General features: G+C 44.9%; 1 long non-coding RNA gene across 1 annotated transcript; it reads right to left on the minus strand.

The window, feature by feature from the left end:
• Positions 1–2,936: 2,936 nt before the first annotated feature.
• Positions 2,937–9,379, minus strand: LOC105553963. Its single transcript, XR_001008248.1, has 3 exons — positions 9,225–9,379; positions 7,192–7,424; positions 2,937–4,064 (listed from the first exon to the last, which is right to left on the minus strand). It is a non-coding gene; the product is annotated as an uncharacterized LOC105553963 (long non-coding RNA).
• Between the last annotated feature and the right edge of the window lie 264 nt (positions 9,380–9,643).

The raw sequence follows: 9,643 nt of genomic DNA on the forward strand, positions 1-9,643 counted from the left end.
CCAGATAAGTCACCCTAATGAACTGATGCTCTGAGGAACCAGTGTGGGACCACAGTCAAAGATCATGTAGCAGGGAGGCAGCGTGAGAGGTGTTCATCCTCCATGTTGCCAGACATGCCTGTGCCCAGAAGAGACAGAATCAGATGCAGGGCTTCAAAGGGAGACAGATGCAAGGAGTCCATTCAGATGCCTGTAGCTTCCATCCCATGCCTGTAGCTTCCCATTCAGATGCCTGTAGCTTCCATTCCGTGCCTGTAGCTTCCCATTCAGATGCCTGTATGTAGCTTCCCATTCCATGCCTTTAGCTTCCCATTTGGATGCTTGTAGCTTCTCATTTCATGCCTGTAGCTTCCCATTCGGATGCCTGTAGTTTCCCATTCTCCAGTTTCTTACCCACCAGTTGTTGCTGAGTGACCCAGACAAATCAATGACTCTCTCTATACTTCTGGGTCCTGGCCTGTCAAACTTAGAAACCAAGAAAACTCACCTTGCGGTGTCGTCACATGGGTGAACTGAGACAGAAGCACTTTGTAAACAGTAAACTACTGTCACAATGTCACCATTATTGTCATTAGCTAACTGGAGTGTGGGATATAAAAACAGCAGATGGTTTCCGCTTCCTTCTGAGATTGCAATCTAGGAAGCACATTCACTATATTCACATAAAAATAGTTTAAAGGCAGCCACATTCCTGAAGAATGGCATCATCCAAGATGTGCTTAATCTGAGTCTAACTTTCTTATAGATAATCACAAGACAGGAAGGGAATATGTTACCAGAGTGCCCACATCTATATTCATGGTATACTTACTTTAAAGATGCTTCAAAATGCGTCCTAGCACAATCTCTTTTATTTTGCAGAGTCTTTCTCCCAAATTAATGGCAAGGTGGATCATGGCCAGTGACAGGCCTTCTTCATCTATCACATCTAATGTCACTTCATACTACAGTTGGCCCTCAGTATCCATGGGTTCAACATTCTCAGATTCAACTAACCATGGATGGAAAGTATTCAAAAAACAAACAAACAAAAAAGATGGTTGTGTCTGTGCTGAACACGTACAGGCTTTTTCTTGCCATTATTCCCTACGCCAAACAGTATAATGACTATTTACTTAGAATTAATATAAATCCTAAGTAATTCAATATAGAATTAGATATTGTAAGTAATTTAGAGTTGATTTAAAGTATATGGGAAGGGGCTGGGCATGGTGGCTCACGCCTGTAACCCCAGCATTTTGGGAGGCCGAGGTGGGTGGGTCATTTGAGGTCAGGAGTTTGAGATGAGTCTGGTCAACATGGTGAAACCCGTCTCTACTAAAAATACAAAAACAAATAGCTGGGCATGGTAGTGTGTGCCTGTCATCCCAGCTACTCGGGAGGCTGAGACAGGAAAATTGCTTGAACCTAGCAGGCAAAGGCTACAGTGAACTGAGATTGTGCCATTGCACTCCAGCCTGGGAAACAGAGCTAGACTCTGTCTCAAAAAAAAAAAAAAAAAGTATACAGGAAGATGTAACTAGGTTCTATGCAAATCTTAGACCATTTTCTATCAGTTAGTTGTGCATCGCAGATGTTGGTATCCTGGGGTAGAAGGTGCTGCGGGTCCTGGAACCATTCCCCTGTCATACTGAATGGAGTATAATAATTTACAGCACGTTTTCAGTGCCACTATATTATAAAAGCTTATGTGATACTTTCATAGGATATCAAAAATATTAAATTATTAACACAATGAATTTTTTTAAACTGCACTATAGCCACAAAAATCCCTCAGGAAAACATCTGCTTTGATTCATTGTACGACTCCCTGTCATACTGACCAAGGCCTGTGGAAGTTTCCCTGTGGAGGTTTCTGTTTACCACAACTGTGGCACAGCCACCAGAGCAGGGTCCAAACACGGTGTACGTTTCACTGGCTATGCTCTGGATTTGTTATGCCATTCTGGATAAATCATGCAAATTTGGAGGAATTTGGACTATTTCAAATGTTGCCCATTCTGAAATTGAGCAATCTCCAGTAGTATTTTATTGCTGTTTTACATAGCATTTTAAAAAACTTGCATAATTCAAATTTGCATGAAACGTGAGTGTATTGTTCAAACGACAGCATCTTAACAGAGAAAACAGCATTCAAATGACCTCCATATCAGTGGAATAAAGGTGGGAACAACCGACTTGCATGAGGCTGGCTAATGGGGGAAGCACTTTTTGAAGGATGAACATTCTGAATATGTTGAATAAAAATACATTTGAATACGTTTGTATAGAGAGTGATTTGGAGTGTGCTGAATAGAAGACATATTTTAATTCTATAATATACCACTTCTTTGGTACCACTGGAAATGGTTCAATTTCAGAATCAATAGTTCTGATTGCTGCACTTTAGAAAGGACCCTGGATCATTTCTTTTTTTGAAAAGCTATGCCATTGTCATCATTGTGTTTCACTCAGAGGCATGATAAACACCCAGGGTGGGGAACGAAGACACCCTCAAAGAGTAAGGAGTTCTGCCTGAAATTCCTGAGGGTCCCAGAGTTTGGATCAACTTTGTCAAGCACAGCGCATGAATTATGCAATATTTTTCACTAACTAAAAGTAACCATTAATATCTGCCTGAAGGAAGCTTGACCTGGGAGTATTATCTTCGGTTGCCAGAGGATACATTAAATCCCTTTTGGTGTTTATCTAAATAATGGAATAGACAGTTCAGGTTGCTGAGCTGAACACAGAGCACATTTTTATCCCGAAAGGGCAGTTAGAAATCCTGGCTTTAAAACAAAGACAGAATTCCTTCTCTGCTTGGATCAGCACATTAATCAGCTAATAAACAAATATTTATTAAGTTCCTGCAATGAAACCTTTGACTCTCCTGTTTAATAACTCTTGACAAATTCTCTAATATCCTGGCAAAGAAAGTATTTTCTCTACCAAATCATCTTAAAACATGTTTATTTTTCCATTTCATCTTTGGACGAACTAAAGGCGTTTAATTTTTTTGCCCCATAGAGATGGGTTATTCGATTCTATGTCTCTTTGCAGTTCTAAGTTACACAGCCTTCGGTCAGCAAAACAAATTAATTTTTCCATGTTGAAAAAGATAGACTCATAGGATAAGATCACCTACCTAATGGTTCCCAAATCTAATTTGTGCATTAAAATCACATGGGGAACCTATCGATGTATAATCAAATGCTAGCTAATTTGTCATTAGTCCAAATTTCATTTTGGGGACCACTGACTTCATTTTACCAGCAGGGAAATTGAAGGTACGTGGCAGAGTTGGCCAAGAGACCCCAAATCTCCTCCCAGCTTGCAGTCCTGTTTTCGTTCTGCTGAACCTTCCCTTACATGCAACAACTTCCAGGATTAAAGAGATAAATATCTGTCAATGAAATGTTAAATGGATTTTTGGACATATCTCTTCTATTTGTTTCCCCTGAATTTCTACTCTCTGTGAGTACATTGGATATCAAGTTCCTTAATAGCAAGAACCTTTGTGAAAAGTGACCAATAGCACAAAATCCTATACTAAGTACTGGTCAGAACAAACTTCAAAGACCCAGTTTCATCCTTTAGGAGCTTATTTACTCAACATTTACTGAAGGCTCACTCTGTGCATACTCTCTGCTAGGCTCTCTGGGGATATAAGAATTTTAAATAGATGTGTTTCAAAGGAACGTGCAGTCTCATCGAACAGAGAGGACCCAAACATACAAAAAGGCAACCAATTTGTGCAATAATGACTCTTGTCTCTGGGTGTTTTAATTAAAGTAGCTGCTGTAACCCAAAAACTTCCAATTGTATAGTATAAATTCCTGATGGGTGGGTAGTTTTCCTCCAGGTGGTGACTCAGGGCTCCAGTCTCTTTTGGAGCTCTCCTATCTTCAACACATGGTTCCCGGGTCCATTTTGGTTTTTTGAATCAAGTTGATAGAAGGGACACAGCAGTGGGGAATCGCCTTCTTTGGGAGGTGAATCATCTTCTTTCTTTTCTTTCACACTCTATTGGCACTATTTCACACTTAACTGCAAAGGAGGTGAGAGTGCCATGTGCTGTCCTCCTAGAAGAGAAAACAGAAATAGAAGAGAAACTAGTTACCCCACAAGGAACTTTGGTGTTCTTTTCAGAAGAAGAGATCCTTGTGAATGCTCTAACATTCTCTTCCAGGTGGGGCTTCCCTTGGGCACCAGACGACCCCATCTGGAGATCACTGCGGGCGAACGGAAATCACTCTGGAGATCATTCTAGGTTAAAGGAAAGAATTGTGCAAAGAAGAGGAAGGGGTGTCAAATAGTAGGCACAGCGAGCCTGAGGCCAGTGTTCAACTGGAATGCCAGGTAATGTGGAGAAGTGGGACCAAGGGTATAGATACTTGTTGGTGTTGGCTTGTGGTGGCCTTGAATACCAGGCTAAGGAGTTTTACCAACATTTTAGGATAAAACCAAAACTCATTTAGACTTTATAAAGTTAGGCAAGGGCTTTTTAAGACCCAACCCTAGTTTGCTGTTCTCTGGGCACTGTTCAGTTCCTGGTGTTGACTCCCAGCTTCTCAGAAGATAGCAGCAATGAATCTGGCAGCTGGAACATATCTCTGTCCTCTCTAGCCACCCCAGGAGATTGTGTCTGCACATGGCTGTTGTTGGACTCTGGGTGAGTTTTCAATTATTGGCTGACAGTGTTTTAAGATGGTTAGAGTCCATCAAGCAAGAGTGCTTGGTTCATGGTCTCTCCTCGCTGAATCAGCTCTAAGGTGACCCTCTGTTTGGGATCCCCCTTAACCACCAGGAAGCTCCCAGCTGTTTCCCATCCAACCTTGGTAACTCTGCAAAATCTCACAGCCGGTGTTGTGCACACTAATTTCCCCTGGCCTCCTTTTCTTCTGCTTTTCTTTTCTTCTGGTTTGTTTTTAGCATCTTATTACAGTATAACATTTGATAAACCAATACTTATAAATGTGATAAATCAAAGCAAACAAATGCTAGTAAACCATCTTGAAGCCTGTTCTTGTGAAATACAATATGCGTAAGTAAATAGATAAAATAAGTGATATTGCTATTGAATCCAAAGAGAACACAGCAACTTGGCCAGCCTGTCTGCCCATGATGTGTTTTAATCCAAGTAAACCAGTAGCTGAGTGAGAACATCAGGTTCTGTTCCTGTACTGTGTGGTGACTGCCTTCCTATGCATCCCCAGGCCATGGAACCACAAGGGACAGAGGTCTTAAATGGGTTCCCGTTTGTGGCCAGGCAATAGGACCTAGCCTTACCAACAGAATTACTATGAACACACATAAAAACGAATGTCTTCTTTTTTGTAGGATGGGGAGGGGCAGAGAGAGGATCATTCACAAAACAGATTAAGCACGGAAAAGCCTGTTTTGAAAAATAGTGTCATAATAGGGAAGTTCTTCCCTGCAAGCGTGTGCACAGTCACTCTTGCTAATATGGTAACAAGATTCCACCCTTTCCCTCCTGAGACTAGTCATGCAGAGAATTTAGCGGGCAGATATTTTTTGAGGATTCTTTTTGGCTCTTTCACGGGCCTCTCATGGTCCTGACATGGGTGACCACCCAGAGATGAATGTAAAGAGATGACACAGGATTCTCTGGTCAGATGGAAAGTGCTGGATATACACATGCATGCCTACTGGCTTCTACATGTATAGTGCTTTTTTTCTGATCATGCAAATAATGTACACTTACTGTAAAAAAAATTGTGAAAAATTTAGAAAAGACAAAAACTATTCCTCACCCGTCTTCCAGAGACAAACTATACTTAACACATCTCTTTCCTGCTTTTATATATATACATATATCTCACCATGATGCACTATGTATTACTGAGATATATTAAGACGTATTACAAATGTATAACATTATATATGACTTTTGTCATCTGCTTTGTTTGTATTCAATTTTATATCATGAAATTCTTGCCCATCTCACTGAAAAATCTGGAAGGACATTACCGGTGAAAGCTGGTATAAATGGGCCGTGATTTCCCAGCCATCGCACGTTGCTCACCATTTCAGTCGTTTCCAGTGTTAAGTGCAGCAGGAGAGAGCGTGTCAGTAGCTAAGCTTCTGCAACACACCTGAAGGAAGCATGTTCCCAGGTGCGCTGCTCTGATCCCCTTGGGGAAACGCTGAGGATGGATTTGATTTCAAATACTGTAAATCACGCCAGGCGCGGTGGCTCACGCCTGTAATCCCAACACTTTGGGAGGCTGAGGCTGGTGGATCACCTGAGGTCAGGAGTTTGAGACCAGCCTGGCCAACATGGCGAAACCCGTCTCTACTAAAAATATATAAATTACCCAGGCACAATGGAGTGCCTCTGTAGTCCCAGCTACTCGAGAGGCTGAGGCATGAGAATTGCTTAAACCCTGTGAGGTGGAGGTTGCAGTGAGTCGAGATCATGCCACTGCACTCCAGCCTGAGCAACAGAGCAAGATCCTTACTCCAAAAAAAAAAAAAAAAAAGCCAGTGCCATAGTATGGGTTTCTATGCACATATGGCAGCGAGCCCATTCATTGCCTGTCAGGTGGCGTCTATGTATAATGGAATACTATTCAATCTTTAAAAGGAATGCCATTTGGATATATTCTACACCGTGAATGAATCTTGAAAACATGCTAAGTGAAATAAGCCGAATGCAAAAGGAAAACCATTATATGATTCCCTTTCTCTGAGATACCTAGTCAAATTCAAAGACATAGAAAGTAGAGCAGAGGTCGCCAGGGGCTGTGGGGGTTGAGGGGAAAGGGGAATATTGCTTAATGGGTACAGAGTTTGTGTTTGGAATGATGAAAAACTTCTGGAAATCAGTGGGGCGATGGTTACACAATGTCGTGAATGTGCTTACTGCCACTGAATTGTACACTTGAAAATCGTTAAAATGGTAACTCTTATGTACATCTTACCGCAATTTTTAGAAACCCAAAATAAGGCAGGATTACAACACAGGAGGGTAAATACTGAGGTTCTGGTTAAAGGCTTGGTCCTCCTAGTGGCCCCGGAGACCTCATCCCCCTCGAGGGGGACGCCCGGGGACCTTCCCACCCTTCTGAACCCGGCCTTCTCGTTCTCTGATTTTCATCCAGGCTCCCCCACTCCAGCACAGCCTGCATTTCCGCAGGTGTCTGGTAAGGTCACCCCCATCCTCTGAAGAGCTCCACCCCTTCTCACAGGGCAAGCTCACTCCTCAGTTCTTCTTCCCTCCCAGGGCCTCCACTGTCATCCCGAGTTTCCAGCTTCGGCCAGGTGCCCAGGGAAGCTTGCTGTGGCCCGATCCAAAGGCCTGGGCGGGAGGAAACAACGCAGCTCTCTGGGGACCAGGGTGGGCGGTATCCCCCAGTCGGGTTTCCTTTTCACTCTCTGCCGGGAGGGCTGCAGGCCGGCTGGGTTTTTCACTAGCTGATCTACTCAGACACATCTCCCAAAGACAAATGTCGGTGATGTTCTCTGGAGACACTAGAGTATTAATCCACACTGGGACTTCCTCCACCAGCCAGACACCTGCTCTGCTCTTGAAGTCGGCGGGTCCCCATCCCTGGGCACAGGAATTTTCGGTTTCTGATGTTCTCCTGCGGCTGCTGGAATCACAGAAGGACTTCCTTCCCCTTTAATGCCAGCTTTCCCATCCCCTGCATGTGGTCTCAAGACCTTGGAGCCCTTTCCTACAACAGGTGGGAGGGTGCGGTGGGGGGGCGGTGACAGTTTCTTCTGTCATATAAACATAAAAACTTCAGCAACAGTGTCTGATTGTGTCAAAGCTGAGACCCGGATATGCTGGAATGTGGAGACAGAGACAGTCCTGGTGTCGGGGAGGTTAAGGGACATCAGACCAGCTGTTGAGCCACACGCTTCATCTGCCAAAAGCTCCATGGGGAAAAACTGGAATCCTGTCAAAAGCTTGCACATATTCTGACACATGCAGATATGTCTTATTGACTTAGCAGGCCGTGACAGAGGCAGGGATTGAGTACGAGGTTCGCGAATGTCTAACTCCCCACAGGCGAAGAAGGAAGAAGGCTGAAGGAGCCACACTCACAGCAGGACAGGCCCCGGGCCCCGGGTGTCTGGAAAGCTGTGGGTGATGTGCCCTGGCTCATCCCCATGGTGGAGCCCAGCACTCCAGGAGGGAGAATACTTGTAAAGAATTAAATTAGAATGATTTGCCTGGGAGGTGGAGTCAGTAGCTTCAGGAGCCTGCTAAAAGGGCGAGGGCAGAGTAGTGAGAAGTTTCTATACAGGCTGGAGATCCCTGGAAGCCAGTGGCAGTGAAGTGAGAGAGGAGAGAACAGACACCTCAAAAGCCAGGGGCCGTCACTGGTGGCTGGACTAGGTGAGCAGCTCAGTGTCAGGGAGGCGGGTGGCCTCCGTGGGAGCAGCTGAGGGCAGCAGGATGACCAGAGCCGCAGGAAGCAGCTGGGTTCTTTGCAGACAGCTCCCACGTGGGCTGCAGCCATCACCACACACTGTCTTACCCTCAGAGACGCAGGCCAAAAACGATACTGCTTTTCAGTGGCTACGTTTTGAATCAAGTGATGCTTGATAAAAACGAAACATTCTGCTCTTCATCACCCTACCTGCCTTTTCACCTACCCAAACAAACAAAAGCAGAAATAAAACAAGACAATAATAGCAATGAGCAATGGGTCATGGGACAAGCCACAAATGCAGTTGACACAGCCTGGGTACATCATGCACAGCAGGGTCCGCGCTGTTCCATCATCAAATCCTACAAGAAGGGAGGCCTCAGTCTCCGCCTAACCACTCCTATCACCCCAGATCACCACTGCCTGAATGCTGCCTTCAGCATCTCAGCCCAAGACACTGTGTTCTTGACATTTTGATCATTGGCATCATAATGTCATTTCTTTGGCAATCGAAAGCAATGTTCCTGCTCCTGTGTGGGTTTGAACAAACAGCCCAAGGGGAGAAATAATGAATTATTAAAGGAGAAAAAGTCTATTTCTCATCTCAAGCACCTGGAAGGCTGAGGCGGGAGGATTGCTTGAGGTCAGGAGTCCGAGGTTGCAGTGAGCTATGTTCACACCACTGCACTCCAGCCTGGGTGGCACAGTAAGACCCTGTCTCAAAAAACAAACAAACAAACAAAAAATTCCTATAAGCAATGAGACACACAAGGAGTAATCCAGCACACAGGGCCTTAGCACACACCCCAGCCCGCGCACTCCACAACCTTCTGCTCTTACCTCAGTGTCGTAAGATGTGGCTTGAGCAGCTCCTGCCTAGAGAGAGAAAAAGCAGGTGTAACACAGTGACCCCCAAGGGACCCAAGGGTGCCCATGGTTTGCAAGAGAGGAAAGAACACAGAGAGCCTGCACTTTCCCAGAATTGCATTGCTCACCAGCCAAGCTGTGGCTTCCCTGGCACATGTAGCTGGCACGGGCTCCGTCCACAGCAGGCCTAGCTGAGCGGAAGGCAGCTTCCAGGAACTCCAGGCTGCAGTTATTGTGTTGATCCAACAGGTGCCCAGGCCAACGCCAACGTGGGGCCTGAAGCTGCCTGCCCACTTCTCTCTAAACTCTCAACCCTGACTGACAGCCACACTCGCAGCAGGATGGGCCAAAGGGTCATGGGACAAGCCACAAATGCAGCTGACACAGCCTGG

Source organism: Mandrillus leucophaeus, unplaced genomic scaffold, assembly GCF_000951045.1.
Source record: "Mandrillus leucophaeus isolate KB7577 unplaced genomic scaffold, Mleu.le_1.0 Scaffold62, whole genome shotgun sequence".
In the NCBI taxonomy this organism is placed as follows: domain Eukaryota; kingdom Metazoa; phylum Chordata; class Mammalia; order Primates; family Cercopithecidae; genus Mandrillus; species Mandrillus leucophaeus.